The sequence below is a fragment of the Pongo abelii genome, chromosome 6 (genome assembly GCF_028885655.2).
Source record: "Pongo abelii isolate AG06213 chromosome 6, NHGRI_mPonAbe1-v2.0_pri, whole genome shotgun sequence".
In the NCBI taxonomy this organism is placed as follows: Eukaryota; Metazoa; Chordata; class Mammalia; order Primates; family Hominidae; genus Pongo; species Pongo abelii.
Window position 1 is genome coordinate 18,465,987 of NC_071991.2, and position 26,514 is coordinate 18,492,500.

The 26,514-nt window shown below is 42.0% G+C and overlaps 1 protein-coding gene across 13 annotated transcripts in view; it reads left to right on the forward strand.

The window, feature by feature from the left end:
- Positions 1-26,514, forward strand: part of AUTS2 (activator of transcription and developmental regulator AUTS2) — a 1,192,438-nt gene that overhangs the window by 790,101 nt on the left and 375,823 nt on the right. The window lies entirely within an intron of this gene.

The window sequence follows — 26,514 nt, forward strand, 5'->3', positions numbered from 1 at the left end:
TGTATTCTTTTATCTAAAATGCTGTCCTTTATTTCTGCCAACATGATTCTATGTGTTGAAATCCTCTCATCCTTCAAATTCTTTCTCTTCCATGAAATCCTAGAACAGTATTTCTCTCTCCTTTGATTTTCCAAAATTTTATGAGGTGGCGGGGGTGTGGAGGGTAGGAAAGGACATTTAGCACTTTGTCTTGTATTTCCATTATTTATGTGCTTGTCTTATCCAGTCCCTCAAAAAGTGGGAGCCTTGCATTTTCATTGTTATAACTCCTGTGACCGCTGATAAAGTATCTTAAATATAGTATATCCTGAATAAATGTTTCTTCAGTGAATGAATTTTTTAACTTCTATAAAATATAGAAGATGTAAAAAACTAAACTTATAGATGACAGGCTTTATGTCAGTGTCAAGAGAGTTCTCAGTAGTTTCCACACTGTTATTATTTTCAGTCAATCTAGGTACAAGGCTGAGGTGAAAGAAGCTTGAGAGAATTGTAGCAAACCTGCCATCATCTGCATGTTGTAATGCCTTTGCATTTGCGTAATATTTTATACCATTATAAGATACTTTCACATCTTATCTGACCCTCTCTATACTTATTTTAGTTTAGAAAGAGATAGTTATCCTAATATCCATTTCATAATGAGGAAAATGTATTCTGGGCCGTTTTAATGACTTAATTAACTAACGTCAGGTTATTGATTAGGGGCAGACCTGGACAAAGGGACCTGTTGGCTGTCTTTAAATATTTGAAGAACTATCATGTCAAAGAAAATTAAATCTTATTTTTTTTATTCTTTATTTCCTCAAAGGACTAGAACAAACACAAGCAAATTCAAACTCAATGAGGAGATAAATAGTTTAACTATCAGATCCACTTCAAGATGATATTGGCTACCTCTGTTGTTCAAGAGGAGCTCAGGGAGAGCAAGCTGGCCAACCAGGTGGAGGACAGTTTGTTGGAAAGAGCCTCCCAAAAAGTATAGGTTAACCAAGCTCCCTTCTAATTCTGCAATTTTGACTTTCTTTTTAGGTCAGCACTGTGTTACTACCCTGCATAATCTAAGTTTTGATTTCTGTCTTTTTTTTAGAACTCAACCTTAAGCAAATTTAGCCACAGTGTGGTCCAGGTCCTAGATTTTTTATGAGATGGCAACTCCACCTTATCCTACCTACTCCTTGTAACTGATATTGGACCACCTACAGGTGGGAATCTAAAAGAATGTATTTCCACCCAATCCTTCAGTGCCTAGAGCTGCCAGCCCAATGGGGGGAAAAAAAACAACGAAGTTTTCAGAAAATCTCACAGGTGCCATCATCACATGTAGCCGGCCCAATCTGGCAACTCCAGAAACCTGTCTGGTATTATGGCCATGGTAGGCAAGCCTAGCATTCTCTCAGAATGCCACTCTCTCATTCTGTTGGGTGGTGACTCTAATGAGGAGTCACCTCTAAGGAGGTGGGTGACTCTAATGAGCTCCAAACTTTTCCTTGAAATGGGGAGTTGCCTGAAAAGGCAACTGCCTCCAAACCTAGCCAAATGGAAATTATGATATTTCACTGAACTCAGAACCAAATCTGCCTTTTTTTTTTTTTCTTTATAGAAACATTTTATGTGCCATGTGCCTTGGGAGCCAAAAAGAAATCATACTTTGGCTCCCTGTTCCACTTTGCTAAGCTCAGATACTGTAAATACCCTCCTTTCCTCTCATAACGTTAAATTTTTCATGAATTCATCATAAAGGAGCCACTTTGTAGGTTTGGCTGGTACCAGTGAAAGACTTCATTTTCTATTTCACAGTAACTTTTCAGTGCAAAAAAAATTACGGGTACAATGTTGAAAGACTAGAATTATTCATCAAGTCTTCACTGCCTGCAAATGAAGAGAATTTTTCTAAAGCCTATCTGGGAGAATGCAGACACAGACATGCATATTTTAGATGGTGCTTCATCTTCACCGTAGCCACCTTATCTTTCTCAGAAGAGTCAGGAGTAAGAGAGGATATGTGCTTTCTTATTGTTTTGTGGATTCATTCAAGAGTTCACAACAGCTCACACATTTCCCCCTTACCTTCCAGTGTACCTGGAACTCACCAGTGCACCGCAGAAGAGAATATTTCCTTGAATTATGCATTGATAGAAGTACCAATATCTTTGTATGATAAAATGCAGTGGTTCTCAGACTTTGACATGCATCTGAATCCTCTGGTGGGCTTATTAAAACACATGCAAGGCCTCATGCCAAGATTTTCTGATTCAGTAGATGTGGGTTGAGGCCCAGGAACGTGTCTTTTTAGAAAGGTGGTGGTGCTAATGCTGCCTGTACAAGGATAACACTTTGAGGAACACTAACATAATGAAAAGAATCTAGAAATCAGGAAACCTTGGTTTTAGTCCTGAGTCATCTACCAATGATGGATCTGTGGCCAAGTCCCTGGGCCTCAAGAGTAGTGACTCCTGCGCTACGTGAACTAGTGTTACTTTGAGAATAAAACCTGAGGGTGTGCAAAAGAACACTCAGCACTCAGGGCTCTAGAGGGACTTGAAACATTATAATTACAGGCGTGAGGAGAGTTGAAGGAAAACAAATGGACGAAGTTTTAAGATGCAATCATTCTGTCAAGTCCAGGCAGAGAATGGCCGGCACTCAACTGCTGTGCTAAGAAGGGGCCAGCGAAGATGGGAAGATTTAGGTAGTTCCCCCATTCCGTGACCTGGCTCTGAAAAAGTCAGATACTCTGCTTTATTCATGTTCTATATTATATAGCCAGGCTGTGTTAGAGCAGTGGTCCTCAAACTTTCCTGTGATTCAGAATTAACCTGGGACATTAGGTAAATACACAAAGGCCCAAGCTCTTTCCTACTTCAAGGAGCCTGGGCCTTGGGGTGATTCTGATACACTCCAAAGTTTGAGAATGACCGAATCTGTGCTGATAACTGTAAAACCATATCCTGATAACCTGTGAAGGAACTGAATGCCCTAGACAGTTTTCTCAACCTTGTCTGCACATTGGAATCCTCTGCAAAGCTTTTAAATCCCACACGTACAGGCCACCATCCAGTCCTGTTGTATCCGAATCTCTGGGGTTGAGGCCCTTGTATCAGTACCTTCTTACAGCGCCTCAGTAATTCACATTTGCAGCCAAGGCTGAGAAGCAAGCACTGATTTAGAAAGAGTCCCCTGTCATTGTCCTCAGCAAATATGTTTTGTTTGTGTTTTGTTGGCTTGTCTCTTTCCCATATCATGTGGTGAGAATATTGAGGCCATCTCTTTGTGCCCAGAAACCAACACAGTGCCTCACTCTGTGTTTTAGATGCTCAGAACATGTTGGTTATTTGAATGAATATTTCAAGGTATTTGAATGTTGAATGAATGAATATACAAATAAAATACAACAAAACTCACCACAGAAGTCCCCTACATTTAACTGTTTTGTGTAAGCACAACCCGTTGTGGAGTTCAGGCCCTCACAATAAGAGAGTATTTATTGAATAATTTGCAGAATCACAGTCACGGAGTATCTGTTGAATAATCTGTAAAACTGTTATCAACCCCAACTATAACTTACTCTTCCAGGTGAGATGAGGAGTCGGGGAAGCATTTGTCTGGCAGAGTGTTAAGAATGCTAAAAAATAATAATAATAAAATAAAAAAATAAAAAGCAGCAAATTAACACATATTTGACACTTACTACGTGGCATACATTTTCATGTGTTCTCACTGAATCTTCACAGCAAACTTGCATTCTCTCTGTTTTTTTCTGAGGGAAGAAATGGCAAAAGCAAATCGCCTGTGTTGGGAAGCACAAGGGAGTTTGTTGGACCCCAGGGCTTGAGTTCTTTTCCAGTATTTATTTGGTGCCATTCAGAGCTTCCCTAGCCACCCCTGCTGCTTCCCTGACCTGCTCCTACATGGCTCACCAATGGATCCTAGCCACAACAGCCCCCGCAGAGAGCTTCCTGACTTCTCCAGTGAAGTTTCCCCTGGGAAATTCTCACTGGCCCATGATTTGATTGCCTGACCACCTTCAAAACTGGTTAGATACCTCATAGTATGCTATGCTCACTATGTTAAAAAGCTTATTCTCATAGCTTTGCCATGGCTTCTTTATATGACTGTTCCTCACCCTAGATAGAAGGCTTCTTGAGGGCAAGAATGGTTTCTTGCCTATCTTTATATTCCCTTTGCCTAGTGTACTTCCTAGCCCATTGGAGAGACTCAGTTTTTTCTAAGGAATGAACGACAGCAGAAACTCATCCATGATGAGCAAGGACCTCCTAAAACATTTCAGCATGTGTGCATGTGTTGTGCTTCAGAATATTTTAGAAACATTTTCCAGATTTAATTGAGGCTTCTGGGAAGCCTTGCTGTGTTCTTCCTTGCAAAAAATAGAAGGTCGTTACCAGGAAGTCTCAGTGTACCATATTTATCTGGTGAGTTTTGAAAATACTGAGTAATGGGACTAATGACTCAACATAGTATTTTCCAAACTGTGAGGTAATCTTTGGACTTTGCAAGATTATTATATTAAGTGTACTTTTTAGTCTGTCAGTAAAAAATAAAAAGCCTGTATTTTCACATTAGAATTCAAAGAACATCTGCTGCGTATTGTAAATAACATATTTTGAAAACCAACTGATGCATACTCAGCCTGCCTCCGCGTGCTAACTATAGCAGGTCCTTAAGATAAGATTCAATTTGCCATTGGTACCGCTCTTGCTTTGACATTCCACTGTTTGGTGAACCACTGTTTTCCAGAAATCTTTAGACACCATTCAACCCTCTAAACAAACTGAATACAGTGAGGTTTTCAGCTTCCTGTTTTCTAGTGGGATTAGAAAGGGACCCTATTCCTAGATGATGATGTGTTTTTCAAGGAGTTAAACTTAGAGAGGTTTTCTACTGGGACCATTTCTTACACCCAAGGACATGAGTCCTCTGGCTGGAAGCTCAGCTCTTCCTGCCTAGCAGAGAACCACCAGTTGCCACAGGCAACCGACCGCTCCGACAGGAAGGGTAGTATTGATTTTGCTCGTCTGCCTGTAGGGGAGTGGGCCAAAGAGGAATGCTCAGAGGGGCTCCTCTGTCTGGAGTGTGCATTTGCACAGCAGCCCCATTCATGTCCTCCAGCCTGCATCTCACCTCCTCGGGAGACTGAAAAACTCAATCAGCTTTTCCCTTGTTCCATCTCAGTTTGTCTTGTTAGCACTCTTTCTTAGCAAGTAAGCACCATATGTCTTCTATGGGAACTTGTTTTCAGGAGATTCCCAGCGCATGTGTGCTGGCTGGGAAGAGGGGAATTGGTGTTTTGCTAACCAGCAGCGCTCGCCAGAGTGCCAGCTTTTGAGTCCTCCCCTTCCTGCTCATCTGCCCTATGGTCTGGTTTGTCCTGGACACAGTATTTCACTGGATCTTACTGGGGTCGCAGAAAATTGCCTGGCTTGTGAGGGATTTTTCTGAACCAAAGAGAGAGCCTGTGTGGATGCCTCTCTATAGTTCCTCATTATCCTGGGTAGGCTGTGTCTCACAAGCACCTGTTCATTGATCTGGTCCTCTGTCCTTGCGAAGACGATAGCACATACTGATTATAGGGGCTCTGTGTGATGCTATTGGGCTTCCTTGCTCTTAGCCAGCCACCCATGCCAAAGCATGCAGCTGATATGTTCTGCTTTTGAAATAATTTGGTTTCTGTAACATGAAGCCCACCACCCCCCTTTCAACCTTTAATACCTGTCTTCTTTGAAAGCCAGCTTGTTGAGCATCCAATTTGTCTCTTTTCTTCTTCACTTTCCCCCAGTTTCCTTGCACTCAGGCTGTCTTTTATCAAAAACAGAGAGTGAGCCAATGACACCTCGTGGCAAGCAGCAGCGTGAAGCATTTTCTTCTTTCACCGTGACATCTTTTCGGCAAAGAAAAAGCAAGGGTTGGGAACCTGCTCTATTCACTTTGGCTTCTACAGCTACCTCTTTTAAAACTGCTGGTTGTTATTGCCTGGTACCTGTCTCCCTGAAGATTTTACCAGTTGTTTTAGAAGGCTGGCTATTTTCTATTCCCTTGGGAATTCACCTTACACAGTCATAGGTGCATGTGTATGTGTATTTGTGTTCACATGCTATCAATTAGTAATGAAAAATCAGGCCAAGCCTCTTTGGTACTTTTTTTTCCCCTACAGATGAGTAGTCAGTGTTCATAATAATTGCCAAAACTTATTTCGAGTTTCCTGGGTGCCATGGTCTCATGTCATTCTTACAACAACTTTTTGAAGTAGTCCCCATTTTGCAGATGAGAACACTGATGCTTGACAGGTTATGTACCATAGTGGAGCTAAGACTTGAATGCAAAGATTCTGCCTTGGAAGCCCAGGCTATTCAAAAATTAACTGAATTGCCTGGGCCTGGTATAGTGTCTCAGTCACTCATTTGAACTTTGCCAACTGTAGTCCTAAATGCCCAATACTTATCCTTGGAAAGGCTAGATATCAGCAAACATGAGATGAGTTGAAAATAATCTTTGTTCTGAAGTTCTAAGGGATAAGACACATTGCTACCAACATATGTGGCCTATTAGATAATGATTCTCAGTGGCATAGAGGAGATTGACCACTGTGGTGGGGAAGGTGGGGCGAGGACTGAGAGAGAGTGGGGGACAGTTCTGTTATAGCCCAAGGTGACAAAGGAGTTGTGATAATCACTGGATTGATAATCACTATTCTAGAACCATAGTGTTCCCCTAATCATAAAAGCTACTATTAGCCAGGTGTTGTGGCTCACGCCTGTAATCCCAATGCTTTGGGAGGCCAAGGTGAGAGGATCGCCTCTCACCAAGGTTCAGAGAGGTTATCCTGGCTCAAACTTGCCACATCTTAAGTGAAAAAACACTTAGACTTGAACCCAAATGTGTTTGTCTTCAAAGCCTATACTCTATTCTTTCCTAATTATCAGCGTATTTTTGCCCATTGTGATATTTGATCAGAATCAGTATCATTAATAGCTCATCCAACTGATAAAGGAAGGAAATAAATGAATTTTGTATTTGTGGACCAGAGTATGTGATTGAGCTGAGTATGCAAATATTTGTCCCCCTGGTCTACTGGATGATCTTTTGACAAGTGACCTCAGTTGGCTGCCGTGTGCTTAACATAGGTTGAAAGTTAGTTGACAGCTTTGCTTCATTGAGGATTGTTTCCAGAATTATCAGTTCTTAGTGACTTTGAAGATAAACACAGATTACAGGTTCAAGGAGCCTACGAGAGTCAGAAGAGTTGGGAATGTGTTCCCAACTCTTTAACTAGCTGTACAGATCTGGGAACTGCACTTAACTCTATTGAACCTCAGCTTTTCTATCTGAACATCATGTTAGGTAATTCCAAGATTTGTTTTAGCTCTGAATGATAATTGCTGTTTACCGTCAAGTCTGTTTTACACGTACAGAAAAACACTCTTAACCCATGAAGTATGTAGTTAATTGAGAAAGTTAAAGGAAAAAGTCATAAAGAAGAAAATATGCTATCTACACTTAATTTTTAAAAGCAGCTTTATTGTGGTGTAATTGACATATGATAAGCTATATATATTTAAAGTGTACAATTTAATAAGTTTTGATCAAAGTACCCACTCGTGACACCATCACCACAATCAAGATAATGAGCATCTCCATTCATTACTCCACAGGTCCCCATCTCCTTTGTGGTCCCTTCCTCCTGCCCATTCACCCAGCCGCTGCCACATACACAAAAAAACAACTGCTCAGCTACCTGATATACCTTCTGTCACTATGGATTACTATTCATGTTTAGAGTATTATATAACTGTAATCTTATAGCATGTATACTTTTTTGTGCTCTTACATTCTGCATAATTATTTTGAGATTTTTTTTTTTTTTGGAAACAAAGTCTCTTTCTGTCACCCAGGCTGGAGTACAGTGGCACGATCTCAGCTCACTGCAACCTCTACCTCCTGGGTTCAAGCCATCCTCCTGCCTCAGCCTCCAGAGTAGCTGGGATTACAGGTGTACACCACCGCACCCAGCTAATGTAGTAATGTAATCTCTACTAATGTATCTTTAGTAGAGATGGGGTTTTGCCGTGTTGGCCAGGCTGGTCTCGAATTCCTGACCTCAAGTGATCCACCCACCTCAGCTGCCCAAAGTGTTGGGATTACAGGTGTGAGCCACTGCACCTGGCCTATTTTGAGATGCATCTATATGGTTGCATGCATTGAGGCCATTTCTTTCTTTTGCTGAGTAGTGTATGGATATACCATAATTATTTACCTTTTCACCTACTGATGGACATCTAGGTTGTTTACAATTTTTGGTTATTACAAATAAAGCTGCTATGAACATTCACATGCAAGTCTTTGTATGGACATATATGTATTTGAATCTTAAGGAAGTATCTAGGAGTAGAATGGCTGGAACTGGTAGGTATATGTTTAATGGTTTACAAAAATGTCAAACTGTTTTCCAGAGTGGTTATACTGTCTTACATTTCCACCAGCCGTGTATGAGAGTTCCACCTCCTCACATCTTCACCAACACTTTGTATGTCTTTTCATTTTAGCCATTCTTTTTTTTTTTTTTTTTTTTTTGAGATGGAGTTTTGCTCTTGTTGCCCAAGCTGGAGTGCAATGGCATGATCTCGGCTCACTGCAACCTTCACCTCCCGGGTTCAAGCCATCCTCCTGCCTCAGCCTCCCGAGTAGCTGGGATTACAGACGTGCGCCACCACGTCTGGCTAATTTTTTGTATTTTTAGTAGAAATGGGGTTTCACCATGTTAGCCAGGCTGGTCTCAAACTCCTGACCTCAGGTGATCCACCTGCCTCGGCCTCCCAAAGTGCTGGGATTACAGGCATGAGCCACCGCACCCAGCCTCATTTTAGCCATTCTAATACTCATGCACTAGTGTCTACTTGTGGTTTTAATTTTTGTTTTTCTAATGACTAATGATATTGAGCATATTTTCATGTGTTTGTTTTCCATATGTATATCTTTTTGGGTAAACTTTCTATATAAATCTTTTGCCCATTTTTAACTTAGATTCTTTGTTTTCTTATTGTGAGTTTGAGATTATATATGAAAAAATACTGTTTAAGAAATAATCTAAAATAAAAATAAATATATTCTTTTATTTATTTACATATGTATACAACTCCTTATATGTATGTACACACACACACACACACACACACGCACACATTCTGCAAAGATTTTCTCCTAGTTTGTGGCTTCTTTTCATTTACTTAACAATATCTTTCAAGGAGTAGAAATTTTTAATTTTGATGAAGCCCAATTAATTAATTTATTCTTTTATGTATTGTGTTTTTGGTGTTATAGTTTTGCCTAACTCAAGGTTAAAAGATTTTCTTCTATGTTTTCTTATAGAAGTTGCACAATTTTAGTGTTTAAATTTCAGTCTCCAATTTCTGAGTTCATTTTTGTATATGATGTGACTTCAATTCTGTATATGGTATGAGGTATAGATTCAAGTTTGTTTGTTTGTTTGCTTATGGATATTAAAGTGTTCCTGCACTGCTTATTGAAAAGGTTATGCATTCTCTACTGCATTGCCTTTGCACTTTTGTTCAAATTCTGTTGTTCACATGTATGTGTTTATTTCCTCACCCTTTACTCAGTTCCACTGATGTAATTTTCTGTCTTTATGCCAATACCACATCATTTGATTGCTACAGCTTTATGATATGCTTGAAATCAGGGAATGTTAGCCTTCCAACTTCTTTTCAAAATGTTTTGGTTATTGTAGGTTTATATATTTCCATATGAATTTTAGAATCAGCTTGTCAACTTGTATGGAATCTATAGCTCACTCTGAGGAGAATTAATACCTGCTTATTGAGTCCAACCATGAACAAAGTATTTTTTCATTTATTTAGATCTTCTTTCATTTCTCTTAGCAATATTTTGTATTTTTTAATACACAGGTCTTTCACATATTTTTTTGAGTGATCCCTAGTTTTTTATAGTTTTTGATGTTATTGTAAATGATACATTTTTAAAATTTAAATTTTTGATTGTTGCTAGTACAGTTTATTTTTGTATATTGATGTTATATTAAATTATAATAAATGCACATACTATTATAGATTTCTCTTTGATCTTTCTACATAGATAGTTATTATGCCTGCAAATAAAGACAGTTTAACTCTTCCTTTTCAATCTGGATTACTGTTTCTTTTCCTTGTTGATTACACTGTTAGAACCTCCAAAACAATATTTAATAGAGGTGAGAGTGGAAATTTCTGTTCTTAGGGCAAAAGCATTCAGTTGTTCACCATAAGTGTGATGTTTCCTTTGGGATTTTCATATATAGCCATTTTCAGTTTGAGAAAGTTCTTTTCTAATCCTGGTTTTCTGAGAGTTTTTATCAGGAATGAATGTTTGATTTTTTTGTGTGTTTTTTGGTGCTCTTTCTGCAACTATGAAGACAATCATATGGTCTTTCTTTTTTTTTTCTTTTTGAGACAGGGTCTTGCTCTGCCACCCAGGCTGGAATGCAGTGGTGCGATCATAGCTTACTGCCTCCTTGAACTCCTGGGCTCAAGTGATTCTCCTGCCTCAGCCTCTCAAATAGTTGGGACCACAGGCATGCACCACTATGCCTGGCTGATATTTTTTTTCTTTTTTTTGTGGGAAGAGGTTCTCCCTAGGTTGCCCAGGCTGGTCTCAAACCCCTGGATTCAAGCGATCCTCCTACCTTAGCTTCTCAAAGTGCTGGGATTATAGGCATGAGCCACCACACCCAGCCAGGTCTTTGTTTTTCAGTTTGTGACTATGGTGAATTATATTCATAGATTTCCAATATTATGCCATTCTATGTACATTGTAAATACATTGCCAAGGTCTTTTATTTGCTTATGGGCTTGCTTTTTAGAGCTCTGTATCATCTTTCTTATATAAATTCTCTCCATAATGTATCCTCTGCATTCTCAGTTTAAGTGGAGGCAGATCTTGGACACTTGTCAAGTTTTCAAGTCCCCTACGTTTAAGATTTTGTTTTGTTTTGCCAGTCTTTTATAATTTCCTTGTCCACACCTAAGTGGATAGCAGTTTATCTTTAAGTTTCTCACCTTTAGTGAGTATTTAAAACACTCTTGTTTGGTTTGAGAGAAGCAACAATTATATGTCCCTATTCATAGTTCAGCAATGAAGGTAATTATTAATTAAACGATATAATTGTAATACCCAGCACAACTGGTGTAAAAAAATAAAATAAAATAAAATAAAAATAAATAAAAACTTGGGATGGATTACAGCTGCGTGTTGGTAAGCATATAGCCCAGCGGAGGAGAGCAGAAGTGTGTAGACTAGAGAATAGCCAACTAGACTCAGATTTAGTGTGCGGTGGTAAGCTATTCAGAGAGTGGAAACAATTAGTTACTCCAGGGAATTACAGAAATGGAAGCTAATAGAGCGTCTGTAATTCTCTTTCATTCCTATAAACAGTATTTCCTTCCTTCAGCAACCAGTGGGCAAAGGTCCAGAGGTCACCTTCTATATGAGGAACACAAACTAGTCAGCACTGAATTATCCTCACAATTAGAAAAACACCTGTGACCAAGTGTGGATCCTTGCATGGGCTTTAACTATACCTGTAGCAAATAATTGGAAGAACCTTGGATTAAGAGTCAAGTGAGCCTGGGTTTGAATAGCAACGGCTGTCTCTGTGTTGTTGAGCAGCCTTGGGAAAATTAGTACCTCAGAGGGTCATCTCAAGGAATAAGTGATGGAACATGTATGAGACAGACACAGAGTTGTAGGTATGCCTTGTGTGTGGTTTGGATCCTTGTTGCAAGATATTTACACTATCTAGGGTGGTGTGTTCTACCCAACCATGTGATCCTCCTACCCAAAAAGTTCCCTAGCTCCAGCCTGTCACAACATTTGATGCAAATGGAGAAGGAAGGACATTGAAGGCAGAGAAAACAGTTTGACCAAGGTTAGGTGGCAAGGAAGGAGAAAGCATATGTGGGAAGATGTGAGCAGTCAGGATTGGGCACAAGGTTCATGCTGAGGTAGGGGGGCAGACAAGCTGAAAAGTCGCCTGATGTGCAATGATGCCAAGCCTTGAAGATTGGTTGGATTCTCTCACCTCTCCCCTCACACCTTATATAGGAGGTTGGTAAGCAAGGAGAGTCACTGAAACTTTTCTTTTTAAGGGAACACCATGGTGAGAGCTGTGCCAGGGATTATCAAACCTTGACTCTATCAGAATCGCCTGGGAGCTTGTTAAAAAATACATATACCTTGGGCCCCACCCAGACTTACTCAATCCTAATCTATAGGTTGGGGTCAAGGCATCTGTATTTTTAACAAGCTCCCTAGGCAATTCTAATGCACGCCAAAGTTGAGAAACCACTGCTTTAGAAGGTTAATCTGGCAGCAGTGTACAAGATGGATTGGAGCTGAGAGCCTGGAGGTTCAGAGACCTGCTTGCAACAACAATCCCGGCAGGAGATAATGAGGTTGGGGGCTGTGGGAATGGAAAGGAAGAATCAGATATGGGAGGTATTTTTGAGACACAGTCAGCAAGGACTGGGCAACCAATTTGATGGGGAATGTGAGGGAGAAATGGGACCTAACAAATAATGTCAAGGTTTAGAGAAGCTGCTCTCCATGGCATGAAGGGAGAGATAACAGAATCCCCTGGGGACCTTAGTCAAATTGCACACACCTGCTCTCCTTTCTGTGCTCATCCTCCACATCTTCCTCCTTCCCTGCGAGTTCCCTGAGATGTGTGCCAGGACAGGGCATATCAGCTCCTCCTGGGGAAGCCTGCATATGTAGTTTGAAGGGAAACCTTTTCCAGGTGACACTTCTGTTGCAAGCCACTCGTTAGGCATCTTTGAGCCTGTGAGAATAGTGGTGTGGTGAGATTAGGAGGAAGGAGGGGACCAAGCTGGAGCTGACCACAGGACATGAAATAACCTTTGGAGGCTGTGGAAATGTGAGTTCAGAGCTGCGGAGCAAGAGATGGGCTGTGATATAAACTCAAAAGGCCACTGCATGGAGGTCATGGTGAAGACAGATGAGACTGTGGAGAGTAGAGAGGAAAGGATCCAGAATGAAGCTTGAAGAACGCCTACGGTTAGGAGTCATATGCAGATGAAGGGTCAAAGAAGAGCAGGCTGCAGAGGTGGGAGGAGACTGCTTCTGCTTCAAGGCCAAGGCATGAGGCAGACATCTAGAAAGATCTGCAAACAGGAAGGCAGAACTCTAGCTCCTCCGCCATCCTTCCACCAGCATGATTTTGTGCAGGAAGCAGTCCAGTCCCCCAGGAGTATGTGGCACAGTCATGTAAAGGGGTTAACACTGTATAGGACCACACATTTGAAAATTTTCTTTACAAAATCCAGTGTCTTTTGAGCTGATGTACCAGAGACTGACAGGCTGTAACTTCTTACACTATTCCCCCCAGGTTTCTGATCAACTCATAACCTTCTATGCACATTTTTGGCCCAGCACAGCCAAATGTAAGGTATTAAAAATCATTATAGTGCTTTGGGGTCCTTGCTTCCCCCAAAGTTCCAGACATGCTGCCTGTATTTTGTGATGTCACACTGTGAAAATAGGATGTTGTGTTTTGGAGGCACCTCCAGGGTGCCCAGCAATTGGCACGTCTTAAGTGAAAGAAAACAAATTGAATGAAAAACAGTAGAAAAGAAGGACATTTGTATCAACCCAGGAAATAAAGAATTACGCAGAGATGCTATTTATGCTGCTATGAAGCTGTGACTCTTGATAGGGACAGCATAAAGGTTGTCCACTCCTGACATTGGCAAGACTTCAGGCTGACCAGAGCCGCTCCAGTGAAGTGGGGTCAGCTGTCTCAGAAGGTGCTCTGTGAAGCTGACGCGGAGTCACAGTTTGCTGTAAAAAGGGCTTACACGTGTAAAACCTTGTATTTTGTCTTAGAAGTACCCTGGAAGCTATCACATTTTCTTAGTAGAGACACAGAGGCATCAAGTAATAAAGAAACGATTCCAAGGTTCCAGAGCTCCTGGGTAGTTGGGCAAGAGATTGAACCTAGAGTTCTGGTTTGTAGGGTGCAGAGAGAAAGGCTTGCATGTGGGAAGAGCACATTTAAGAATCACTTGGGGATGGGCGTGGGTTAGATTCCAGTCTGCTGCTTCTTAACTGTGTGACCTGGGGCCATTCATTTGACCTTTCTGAGCTTCAGTCTCCAATTGTAAAGGGCAGAAAATCATATTTACCTCCTGAGAGTAGTTTCAAGAATTAAGGATGAAGGCACCATTACAGTGCTTGGCATGAAGTTGATCCCCCCAAATCGATGCCCATCATCATAATTACTGGGTTTTTCCCCTGTCGTCTGAACACTCATGTACTCCCCTGGATGCACCAAAAGAGACACTGCTGTTTTCATTTGGCATCCCTAGTTTGGATTTTAAATGCTTTTTTCCTCATTAAAATAATGTTACAGCTGGAAGGAGCTTAGATGCAGTTGAAGTAATACTGTTAAGGTCTGTCCTGCAAGGCATTTGTAAACCGAATGGGACTTTTTGAGTGGGCCTGGACACCAGGATTTTACGGGAAAGGTACCCTAGCCCCCTTTTTTACAAGTGAACATTTATTAAGCCACCAGCTCTCAGAACTTGCAGAATTGCTGGAAAATTGCCTTGGGCAGGGTATGTAATCACAAAATGAATAAAAGACAACAGGATGTGAGTCTTTCCAAAGCATGGGAATAGCACACTGCAACTTCTTGCCATCCCTACCCTGGGCAAAGATGCAGCTAACCAGCTACATTGATACTTGGAATTAAGTCAGGAGGCTTGGCCAGGAGCCCCCACCATTCCACACCTTGGGCCTGACTGCCACTCTCAGTACAGGTTGCTAATTTAAATGCCATCCCCTGGCACTGCATGTTGAAACAAACTGGAAAATAGCAGGGCCTTTCTTTCATCAGATCATCAATGTCTGCCTGGCGCCTGCCTGCCTACTGTGGCCAACAACCTGCCTTCCTGTGAGCATCCTCCAATGTACAAATACCTCAAGGACTCCTGACCTCTGGGATTTCATGGCTCCTGTCCATTCTTCTCTCATTCTCTTAGCAAAAGAAATTACTTAAGAATGGGTGAGGGATGGAGACATCTCTCAGCTCCCTATGGGGTCTTCTTTCCTGAACAAACTGAGCAGAGCCACAAAAGAATACATAAGGAAGCCTTGGCAGAATGTTTTGATACAAAATTCATTACAGGTTTGTTTATGTGCTGGGCAGTTTGGGTCCTCTTACACGTGTGTAGACACTGCATTCCTTTTGGTTCAAGTTTTGTGTTTAGAGAGAGGTTTTGGAAGGAGATCAAAGATGTCAGATTGCTGGCCTGATTCTTAAAAGAACTGATTTGGGGAAAGGCTTGAAAACATTCATACCCAGGTTTGAAAACAAGAAGCAGCAATGGGTCCAGAAAGCTTGGTGACATGGATAACAGTGTATTTTTAAGAAAAAGAGAATTTTAATGTCTTCTGCACACCTTATCCCTCCCTAATCTCCATATCTTCCATATGTATTTTTCTTGTTTTATAACACTGTGTAAGACTCAAGTGTAAAATCCATCATCCATCACCTGACCCTCACCTTTGAGTGGGCAGAGGGTGTTGTGGAGGTGACTGGAATTCATCGGGGTCGTATCTAAGCATGAGTTAAGAGATCCATTTGGGACTTTGTCTTCTTTCGTGTTTTTTCTTCCTTCTTTACAGTACACCGTCAATAGAGATTGTTGGCTTGTCATCCAGTTTCCTAAATTTCCTGACTTCTGCCTTGTCTGGTCTTTATTCCTGTCTATATCTCTCTGGCTTCAAGTTGATAAAAATGCTCACATTTTCTTAGGAAATACTCAGTTGTATTCTCTTTGTTGTGAAGGCTCCTTTGTCCACTCCATCTCCTCCATTTAGGGGAGGTTTTCAGAGATAATTAGTGAACTCAGAGGGATATGATGTACCTTTTCAAATCAGGGTCTACTTCCAGTTTTTCAGGTTTATTTTAGAGTGTGTGGCTCAGGCATACAGAGCAGGAGTTATTTGGACACCTGGAGTTACTTGGCTATGCTACCCACTACCTTTTAATGTGAAGATACCTCATTACATTGCTCTGCATATGTGCAGAGGAAATTTGGGGGGACCCTGTTCACCTTTGGCATATCTTGGTAGTTGTATGTGCCTGCTTGTTGTTGTTGTATATTGCTACAGCAGTATGGCTCATCATCTTTCTACCTAGGAAGATACAGGGGAAAAGAAAACACTGCCATAACCAAAACTACAGAAATGAGTTTCATAAGCATTTTCTCTAACTGCTGCGTCTACCCAGATCCAATGGGAATTGGAGGGCATTGGCATCGTTAGAAACCGGGGCAAAAGTTCCTGCTGCAATATAAAATCTATAGATTACGCTTGGAATCAGTGGAAACCATTGCCCTTTACGCCAGCTGCTTCCTGAAGGAGCCAAGAAAAGTGTATAGTTCAGGGGAAATGCAAATATAAGCTCCCTCCTACCTATAGCGGGAAATTAGAAACCTCTTTGGTTAGCACAAACGGATTATGATTTTTTTGCGAGAGGGAACAGGAGAGGGGAAAGATACTTGAGGTGGCATTGTATACCATAAAACTATATTTATGTGCTAAGACAAGCAATTGATGTTGTTCTATAAAATATAGTAAACACCTCCTGCCTGCCCTTTTGAATGTCAGTCAGAATTCAGAATCATGAAATTTTATAGTATTACTGGTTAGAAGGGCTTCCCACTGGGAGCAGATGCCATCTCTGTCTTCATAGACTCAGAGAAAGTCCTGACATGTTTCATGGCGTTCGTACGTGGAAGTCTGTGAAATGGAAAGGAAAACAGCTTTTTCTGTCAACCTGTCACTGATATAAGCTTTTACATTCCATCAGAATGACTAAACTTTAAAGCTGTTTTCTTCAGTGCTGAGTATCTCTCAGAACTCCCAAGTGTTATCAGATTGATAGAGTCCCAGCATATGATAGAAGACCAAAGCATTTTGTGGCATGATATTAAAAATTCATTCAAATACTCGATAAAGCGTGGTTGACAAAAGTGTGAAATGGAATAAGGTAGAGTGAATTTCTTCATGGTTTATTGCCCTTGATTTCTCTCCACAAAATAAATAGACAGAATGGACTAAAATCTCTTCTTTATGAAGGTGGGATCCTGGCAGCTGAAGGCCTGCTCATAAAAATCCTCTCCGTGCCACATACCCTTGCAGTGTTCAAAGTTGGAAGCAATGGAAATTTATTGCTGTTATACGTATTCATGTTTCAGACTGAGTGAATATGTAGGGGATGCTTTTATGAGGTTGCTGAGACCCTATTAAGAATACAGAAATAAAACACACTTGTTTTTCCCTTGAAGCTTGTTTTTTTTTTAGGGGGGGGGTTGGTGATTTTAGTAATTATAGTGGTATTGGCAATTCATGGTGGTGGTGGCAGCCTGGTGGCAGTCCTCCCCCTGAAGGTATTTAAAAGAAAACACTCTTTTCACAGTCTCCCCTTCCTGCCTGCCATCTTGTTTTGAAAGAGAAGCATAAAATAGCAAATCTTTAAAGCCACTGCAAGCCAAGCCTGTGTTTTCATCTGTCTCCCTCCCTTGCCAGGCCTCCCTCTGCCTTTCTGACCTGCCACCCCCTTCCTTCCTTCTGTCCCTCCCTCCTCTCAGAGGACATGGGGAGTGAGAGGCTTCCCCGTTTCCCTGCAATGGTGGGACAGAATGCCTCATTGGTTTCAGATATTAACTTCTGTGCTGAAAACCCGGTTGGAGCTGGTGTGACAAATGGATTTTACCTGCTGCTGGAAAACACAGCCCTGTCCCACCCGCCTGCACACACAAGCCCTCTTCCCCATCTTGCAGAGCCCAACCCAGGGAGCAGGGAACAGAGAGCTGCCCTGCAGCACCATCTGTTTCTGCCAGCAACTATGTTGGGCCCCGCCGGTTACATCTGTTGAGAAGAACAGTGTACTTGATGAGTTGTTGGAAAGAAATGTTTAGTCTCCCCCATCATCTCTGTTAGCCATTACGAGGCTGCTGGGCTCATGTGGGTGTATCTATGTGTGCTGCCTCTCAGGCCTCATCTGTATCAATTGGAAATCAGTCACTGGGAGTTAGTTGCAGTCAGCAGGGACCCAAGGCATTTCCCAGTGACATCAATTCGTCTTCTCTTGCAGAAATTCAGGAAACAATTAAAACTCTGATGCGTTCCAGGGAGGATTTCAAATAAATCAGCCGATAGCTGATATCTTGTAACTCTTGGTAGCAAAGCAAAATTAACAACCCAGCCACATCTGTGTACGGTATGCTAAAATAAAGAAATTAACCATGCATCACCTCCAATAGAGGAAGCAGCTGGCCTGTTCTCAACCTTTCCATAAGTACCCAAAAGCTACTGATTTGTTAAGTTGTCATTCTCCTTATGGACATCAAGGACTTCCTGCATATGCCAAAAACTGAGCTGGCCACATAATCGGTAAGTTACGGAAAATCCAGGCACCGATTAAACTCAGTTATAGCTTCCATGTTATGCAGAGGAAAGCTGACATTTTGAGGCGGACCCAGTTGATAGCTGCTGAGGAGGTAATACAGGATGCAAGTAGGTTTGGCAGCAGGTTTAGCCAGAATTTTGTCAGAATTTGAAGATTTTAGAATCATAATCAGATAGCCAGTATTTTCTCTCTCCCCTCAAACCAAATGTATTGTGCAAGAACTTGTGTTAATTATCCCTGTTAATTACAGTGATACCACCTCAGCTTTTCCAGGCTCTTTTTTGCAGCTGTCTTTGTGGTGATTTCTTGTCTTACCACTTGCTGACCAATAGAACTCATCATTCTTGCTAGGTTCTCTTAAAAAGCAGCATAACAAGAACTGGTCAGGAATATGTTCCCTTGAAAAATAAAAATCTCAGCATCACACCCAAGTAAAAGCCATGTGCCTTATTGAAGTCCTAAGTCTATAATGTGTTTGTGTACATGCCCGTCACATAAAAATGTGATCGTTTATTAGTTTCAGTGGATTTTTTTTCCTAGAAAGATGCATAAAATTTTAAAGTAAAAAGAATATAGTGAGCCAGGTGGGGTGGCCCACGCCTGTAATCCCAGCACTTTGGGAGGCTAAGGTGGGAGGATTGCTTGAGCCCAGGAGTTCAAGACCACCCTGGGCAACAAAGTGAGACCTCATCTCTACAGAAAAGTCAAAAAATGGGCCGGGCGCGGTGGCTCACGCCTGTAATCCCAGCACTTTGGGAGGCCGAGGCGGGCGGATCACAGGGTGAGGAGATCGAGACCATCCTGGCTAACACGGTGAAACCCCGTCTCTACTAAAAATACAAAAAATTAGCCAGGCGTGGTGGCAGGCGCCTGTAGTCCCAGCTACTCAGGAGGCTGAGGCAGGAGAATGGCGTGAACCCGGGCGGCAGAGCTTGCAGTGAGCCGAGATCGCACCACTGCACTCCAGCCTGGGCGACAGAGTGAGACTCCATCTCAAAATAAAATAAAATAAATAAAAGTCAGAAAACGAGATGGGAGGATCGCTTGAGCCCAGGATGTTGAGGCTGCAGTGAATTGTAATCGTGCCACTGCACTCCCACCTGGGTGACAGAGCGAGACCCTGTGGGGAAAAAAAAAAAAGAATACAGTGACTGGAAAACAAAACATCACTTGAAAATTTTCCCACCTTTTAAATTCCCAGCACTGGGAAGGAAGGGGGCAGGTATGGTAGTGATCGTAGGGTCCGCTCAGGAAATGGTTCATAGGGTGGGCTCAGTGAGAATCACATTAGGATGAGAGGAAACTCTCAAGCAGAACCACAGTGGGGACATTCAAGAGTGGTGGAGAATGAATGCCATTCCTCTCCCTGTAAGAGGGCACACTATGAGAAAGGTCAAAGAAGTAAGGAATGGAGGAAGATAGGGAGGTCTAATCAGGGCAGAGAGAACAGGAGAGGGTCCACTTAACCCCTTAAAAACAGCAACTGTTTCACCCATCTAGTGCTTACAGCACCTGGTGCATTCTGGGTGCTCAGCATACAATCCCTGATAATCATCACACTTTTGCCGACAAAGTACAGTCATAAATTACTTCCCCCCGCCACCTCCCCAGTCAGCAGGGAGCTGCTTGCTACTAATGAGTGAAAATACTCAGGTACTCTTACACCTAGAGATCATGGAGAGAAGTAGTTAGGAGCTGTGTACTATTGAGATAGGAAGCTCTTCCACACACCTTGCTGTGGGCTTCCTTTGCATGCTGCACTGGTTATATCAGGCATGCTTTGTGCTCTGCAGCCTTCCTATTTAAACATTTGCCCTCAAAAATTTCACAACAAGCATATGAATTATCAGTTTTTCCAACCTAAAGAGAATTATCTACTGTCTCTAGATGATTCTCAAAGTATGCCGATAGCAATTTGAAGCATTATAAATCTATCCAGGTTGGTTCTGACCATGTTGTAGAAGTAATTTCAGCTGGCATGTCACATGAAAGAACAGATTTGAAAACAGTGGTATGCATGCCCCTGAAGGTTTCATCTTGGCTAATGGTCTCCCCACCTTATGGCACTACTTTGGATTGTGACAACGGTACCAAAGAAAATGTCTATAGTCTGGAAAAGATTTATCACTAAGTATGACTGTCTATCACTCTGGATGTACCCCCTTGTTATAAATCTCCAGGAAGACTGATCACTTGGTATACGTAAGCATGTAGGTACATGCATGTACAAGTCAGGAGTGTGCTGTGTACTTGTCTAGTATCACTTGGTGTATTAGTATATATGTGTGTGTGTGTGTATTTATGTATGTATAATAACTCATAGCAAATGTGTGGACATAGATGAGAATATAGGTTATTAGTTTGGAGAAAGACTTACCAGTTTGTGGACATTGTATATACAGAAATTCTCAAGATTTCTCACATGGTGTGTGTGTATGTGGGCTTGTACATGTGTGTAGGTGTGCATTCCGACAATGTCTTCCATGAGCGATGTAGGGTATTATTGACTTGGGGAAGCAATCACTGCTTACACGAGGAGGCATGTCATCTTGATCAGCATTTAATGGGAGGGGAAAGCCTAATTCAGTAAAAACGCAACTGTTAAATCTTAACTGCCTTAGCCTTTCATTCTGAGCTGAGACGTTATACAAAAATTTCTAAAGCAGAGACACTGTTATTTTTCACGTATTATGCTAATAAAAATAGTGACTGGTGTGACTTCGTGGTTGGAGAAAAGGGGCTTAGGACTGTAAATATTGGTAGACTTTCCTTTCAGTACACCTTTATAAGTCATCCATTTAATCTTAAAGGAAATTCAAATGCCGATCCAACTGGGAAATCTGACTCCGATGCAGGCAACTCAGGGACCTGTTCTCTGACTCACACACTTGAACACTGTTCACAGTGAGAACAGTTGAGTGCATTTAGAAGCTAGATCCACTTCAGGAAGTTAGCAGTAGGAAGCATTTCTTTTCCTGTTGGCTGGGATGTAGAGGGGTGTTAGAACTTTTGCCCTCTACTTTTGCAAGTATGTTTTAGGGAACTTTATAATTAGCTTTTGTGCATATTTTAATTATTTTTGCCCATCATCAGGTGGGATTAATTTTGACTGAGAGCAACAGTGTAGTGGTTGGTTTGTCTCGTGTAAAAGGAAGGCTGGGCCTAGGCTGCAGCTCAGTGATGCTACTAGGAACCGAAGCACTTCCTATTACTGCTCTACCTCTTCCCCATGTAGAATGCAGTCATTACTTATGTTGCCTCAGAGTCATAAGTTGAACTTCAGATTTCATATCCTAAATCTGGAAAGTGCAAAAGGCTCTGTCTTAGGAGGGTTTGTTATTTATTTATTTATTTCAAACAGAGTCTCTATCGCCCAGGCTGGAGTGCAGCAGTGCAATCATGGCTCACTGCAGCCTCGATCTTCTGGGCTTGATTGAGCCTCCCACGTCTGCCTCCAGAGTAGCTGAAACTATAGGCATGCACCACCACACCTGGCTAATTTTTGTATGCTTTGTAGAGATGGGTTTCGCCATGTCTCTCAGGCTGGTCTGAAACTCAGGCTCAAGTGATCCGCCCTCCCCAGCCTCCAAAAGTGCCAGGATTACAAGCGTGAGCCACTGCACCTGGCTGGGTTTACCTTTTTATTCAGGTAGGGACAGTCTCTTCTGGGACTTGTAGCAATCATTGGCCAGAACTATATCAAATAGTCATCGCCTGCATGTGAAGGAACTAAGGAAATAAATTATTATTATTATTATTATTATTATTATGTTTGAGATGGAGTTTCACTCTTGTCACCCAGGCTGGAGTGCAGTGGCGTGATCTTGGCTCACTGCAACCTCTGCCTCCCAGGTTCAAGCGATTTTCCTGCCTCAGCCTCCCAAGTAGCTGGGATTATAGGCACCCACCACCACGCCTGGCTAATTTTTTGTATTTTTAGTAGAAATGGGGTTTCACCATGTTGGGCAGGCTGGTCTCGAACTCCTGACCTCAGGTGATCCACCCGCCTTGGCCTCCCAGAGTGCTGGGATTACAGGCATCAGCCACCACACCTAGCCAGAAATCAATTATTTTTAATTAAACATATCACTGCCCTGAAAAAAAAATGGGATTCTCCTTAAAAAGGAAGAAGGGAGACGTGTACCTGTAAAAGAGTACTGCTGGATGATATATTCCCCTGGCCTCTGAAAATGCACAGTAGTCAGGCCAACCTGCTCATTTCTATTGCATTATATGCACAAATCACCATTGAACCTCAAAAAAATCTTAAAAGAGCAAGTCTCTAGATAGGTAAATCCACAGCCACAATTTCTACTAAATGAGAACTTTTAGTTTGGAAACAAGCACCTAGAGAATACCAAAAAGTCAATGTTCCTGCAGATACTAGAAGGGCACAGCATGGATAAACACACTTTATTAAGTACTGTGATACTGGGATGTTGAGCTTGCCAGGTTACATTAAAAAAAAAAAAAGTGTCATTTTAATCAGAAAGGTGTTAACATAACATACAGTCAACTTATAAAATTCATTACACCAAAAATAATATAGACACTACATATAATTAGAGTCAGGTATTTTCACAATGTTAATGGATGATTCCAATCCTCAGTCAACAGACAGTTATTGGGAACCTACTATGTGCTCACAGACCATAGGGGAATATAGACTATCTGAACAGATAACTATGATAACATGGCAGGTACTAAACTGGGATATGAACGAGGTGGTTTGGGGAAACAGGACAAAACAGCCAACGCTGCCAAGGATTGTTGATGAGGAGTTTAAACTGTTTCCTTTTTTTTTTTTTTTTCCTACCTTTTTTTTTTTCTGAGACGGAGTCTTGCTCTGTGAGTGATCTCAGCTCACTGCATCTCCACCTCGTGGGTTCAAGCAATTCTTCTGCCTTAGCCTCCCAAGTAGCTGGTATCACAGGCACCCACTATCATGCCCAGCTAATTTTTGTATTTTCAGTGGAGATGGGGTTTCACCATGTTGGCCAGAATGGTCTTGAACTCCTGACCTCAAGTGATCCACCTGCCTTGGCCTCCCAAAGTGCTGGGATTACAGGTGTGAGCTACCATGCCCCACCAAACTGTTTCCTTTGATGTTTATATCCTAGAAGATAAATTTGGCCTTCAACAAACTATCCCTTGATAACCCTACCAGAATCCCTGGGAGCAGACCAGGGTGGAAGTTCTTATATAGTCTTATGTTCTTATTTTTAGCTTCCAGGAAATTCAAGTTTGGGAAAGTAAAGAATGCCTGGATTGATACTAAGAGAATAAGTGAACTCCAGGTCTCAAAATTTTGCTAAGTAAATCCTTGTCAAGGATCTTTGTAGAGCAAGGAATCTAAGATGATTTATGCATCTGTAAAATAGCACCATAATGAAGCTGTTAACCTAGCCAAAAGCTTTGGTGGACATGACACCTTAAAAGTGGCCATTATAAAATGAGAGCCTCTGACAGCTTTTTCATGGTTTTAGATAAGTGGGTGTTTGAAATCATTCTGGCAGCTCACCACATGTTTCTTTGCATCTTGACTACTGGATGAATCTTGACTACAGGTACAGATTTTATGTATACTCATTAAAATAATATAATTTGGCTGGGTGTGGTGGGTCACACTTGTAATCCCAGCACTTTGGGAGGCTGAGGTGGGTGGATCATGGGGTCAGGAGTTCAAGACCAGCCTGGCCAACATGGTGAAACCCTGTCTCTACTAGAAATACAAAAATTAGCTGGGCATGCTGGCACACGCCTGTAATCCCAGCTACTCGGGAGGCTGAGGCAGGAGAATCGCTTGAACCCGGGGGTCAGAGGTTGCAGTGAGCCGAGATTGCACCACTGCACTACAGCCTGGGTGACAGAGTGAGACTCCATCTCAAAAAATTAAAAAATAAGAAATAATAATATAATTTATGTTCCAGCCACCCCATGCCCTGTCTGGCACTACTGCCAGCGCTGGGGAATTGGGAGGAGAGCTGAGGAGCAGCTCCCCTTGTAGGCTCCTTTGTCTTCATTGATTGACATATCCAAGGAGTCCTGTTCCCAGCAGTGGTTCCAATATGAGCAAAAGCAAATCTTTGCTCATCTTCAAATAGCCCTGTGTATTTAAGTAACCAGAATGTTCCAGATTTCTGAAATGATTGTCTCACCTATCTAGAATATAAGTTATTCTAGGCAGGTGGCACCTGTGTCTTACTTATTCCTCTATCCTAAAACAGAGGAGGGATTCAGTAAATGATTGCTGAAGGGGTCTACATTAGAGCCAAAGGTGGTCTGAGCAATCCAGCCTGTTTAGGGACCTGGGTGAAAAGTCCTGGGGAGTCAGAAGCTCTGTGAAAACAAGTAGAGGGAAACAGAAAAGACAACAAAGGGGTGACAATGTTTCCTACTTTCCATTTGACAAAGAACCTGGGTGTATTGTAGTTAATATCCCTGGGGGGTTATCCTGAGCGATGACACAGAAGCTTGTTGTTTTTGGTATAAACCTGCAGTGTCTTCTTATCTTCATTCCCCTTCCTCATTCCTCCTTAGAGTTACCTAAGCACAATTTCTTTTCTTTTTTTTTCTTTCTCTTTTTTTTTTTTTGAGACAGGGTCTCACTTTGTCACCCAGGCTGGAGGGCAGTGGCGTGATCTCAGTTTACTGCAGCCTCTACCTCCTGGGCTCAGCAATCCTCCTACTCAGCCTCAAGTAGCTGGGACTACAGGCATATACCACCATGCCCAGCTAATTTTTGTGTTTTTTGTAGAGACGGGATTTCACCATGTTGCCCAGGCTGGTCTTGAACTCCTAGGCTCAAGCAATATGCCCGCCTCGGCCTCCCAAAGCGCTGGGATTACAGGCATGAACCACCATGCCTGTCCTCTTTTTAAACACTTTTTGCTTACACACTGCTTTTGGAATGAAAAGAACAAGGAGACTTCAGTCATATCCTCCTGGATTTGAATGCTAAGGAGCTGCGTAACATTTCTGAAATCTTGCCATGTTTATTAATAAGAGAATAATTCTACCTACCTTGTAGGGTTAAAGGTTAAGTACGATAGCATAGAAGAATTTGCCCAGCACCTAGTAGGCTGTCAGCGCCTATTACCTTTCCTTTCCCCAAAGCTCCCTAAAGCTAAGTTCATTGGCCCATCATGTAGAGTAATGGGTCCACAGGCGGTGAATTACTTGTGATGCTCTTCCAAGGACTGAATGAGGAGAGACATTTTAGTCAAAGCACCAGCAAAGCTTTTGTAGCAATGAACATACAATTAGTGACCTTCTCCTATCAGGGATAATCAGCAGTGGGACTGGCAGAATTGGAATTTTTTTTACTTGGGTGATCTGGGCACAGATACTCAGTCAGCTCTGTGTCCCTTAGAACTGGGAGGCAAGAGGCATTTGCAGATTGGTCACAAACTGGGTGTCAGACATATTAAGCCTGCATTCATCTGACAGGCCTCCAGAATGTGGTGTCAGGAGAGACGTTTAGCAGTGGGGAGACAATTATGAGACTCTCAGAGGTGAGAAAGAGGATTCTGCTTACTGCCCAGAAAGAGAGAATATGGCATTGGAAAGGGGGTGGTAAAATATGTTGCCTGACATAACACCGAAAAGGCCCGTCAGTTACTGAGGTCCCATCACTGTCTCAGGCTTAGACTGCATGAGAGGATCCATTTAGGGGAAAAAATGTATAGCTTAGCCCCAGTGGCTACTGGGGTGAATCTCCAGGGCTCAAAGCACGAGTTACAGTTTGTCTTTAGTTTAAGCTTCCTGGACTGTCTGATTTCTTTATATCCTGGAACAGAGGTTAACAAGTCTCCCAATGCAGTGGATCCAAATTTGGTGGGCTTCAGTTTGGGAACAAAGAGCTCACTGTTTGGGACTGGGTTGATGTCATCATTTTATGACAGCATATTAACACAGAGTAAATAGTTTATTCCCCAGGGTACTCACCCATTCCCTCAGAGGTAAGTGTCAATTCCTTCGAGAGAGGT